Source organism: Octopus bimaculoides, chromosome 16, assembly GCF_001194135.2.
Source record: "Octopus bimaculoides isolate UCB-OBI-ISO-001 chromosome 16, ASM119413v2, whole genome shotgun sequence".
Classification (NCBI taxonomy): domain Eukaryota; kingdom Metazoa; phylum Mollusca; class Cephalopoda; order Octopoda; family Octopodidae; genus Octopus; species Octopus bimaculoides.
Genome location: NC_068996.1, coordinates 12,376,896 through 12,378,551, shown reverse-complemented (window position 1 = coordinate 12,378,551; position 1,656 = coordinate 12,376,896).

The following is a 1,656-nucleotide window of genomic DNA, read 5'->3' as shown; positions in this document are numbered from 1 at the left end:
TATATATATATATATATATATATATATATATATGCGTATATGGGTACAGAACATCACCAACGGTGCAAACAACATGAAATACGTAAACAAACGAGTTAAATATGTAAACAATGAGAAAAAATGGAAAACAGGACAAGTAAACAGAGAAAGGACCCTTCATCAGTTGTCAGCTGTCTATCTACTCCTCATTTCGAGCATTCAATGACAATATGAGTCTTCAAAAACAATTAGTCCTATAAATTCTAAAATAAAATTTAGGATTTATGGGGGGACAAAGTTGGGAACAAAAACATGACAATTTGATACCACCCTGGACCCTTCCTGAGTAATGAAGAACCTTCATGCCAAATTTGGTACAGATTGATCCAGCTGTTTGGTCGTGCATAGAGGAAACACACACACACACACACACATACACATACACACACACAGTGAATTTTATATATCAGATCATCATCATCTTCATCATTATTAAGCGAGGGAGCAGCACATGTCACACACATCAAAGTGACACTGGGGTACAAATATACAAATATTTTTTGAAAAGCCAAAACAATGCAAGTTATAAAATAAAACAGGTTGTAGATTTTTTTTACCTGGTATTTCAGTATTTCAGAAAAATCAGTGAATAATAGTTCTTCTTGAAGCATTTCCTGGGGAAGAGGTCCTGACAAAGAGATCCCAACCCTGAAATATTGAAATATCAGGTAAAACTATCAACCATTATTATTTTATAACTTGCATTGTTTTGGTATTGAAAAAAAGATATATAATCAAAAATCATTGATGCACATACAGAGAGCCCTTAAATTGTCCCCTGAATAGGAAATGCAATAAAAAAAATGTTGTCTACAAATGTAAAAATGATTTGTTTTGACACATTACAACAGAAAATTTTTTACATTGAATCTTCTGCTGATTTAATAAAAAAAAAAGAAGGTTCTGCTCATACAAAAATTCTTTTTCTCTCCCTTAACTCTATAAATTACACATACATATATGCATAAGCACGCACGCACGCACACACACACACACATACACACACACACACACACACACACACACACACAGAAGATTTCTGTGTAGATCCTGTTGCATGTAGTTCATAAAATTTTGGTCGACCAAATTTACAGGAGGAAGGCTATGTATAGTGCATGGTACAGTACAGTGGTATTAACCCTTTAGCATTTAAACCATCCATATCTGGCCCTAATATTCTACCCGTTTTATACCCAATCTGGCCAGATCTGACCTCTCACTATCTGCCCTACAATATCATTCTAAAACTATGCAGTCATGTCATTGCAATTTCAAAGCTATAAGATAAAGTATGATTAATTGTAAACAATGTGAACAAATAAGCATTAAATTTGCCAGAATAATCTGAATGCTAAAAGGTTAAAAGGGATGGTCAAACATGGAATGGCACTGATCATTGGTCTGCTGATATAAAACCTGATGTGGAATTAAACAACTCATAAGTCAACCACCTAGCTAATCACCACACCAGCCAAGCAACACAACAGCCAAGCAACACAACAACCAAGCAACGCAACAGCCAAGCAACACAAACACCAAGCAACACAATAGCTAAGCAACGCAACAGCCAAGCAACACAACAACCAAGCAACACACCAGCCAAGCAACACACCAGCC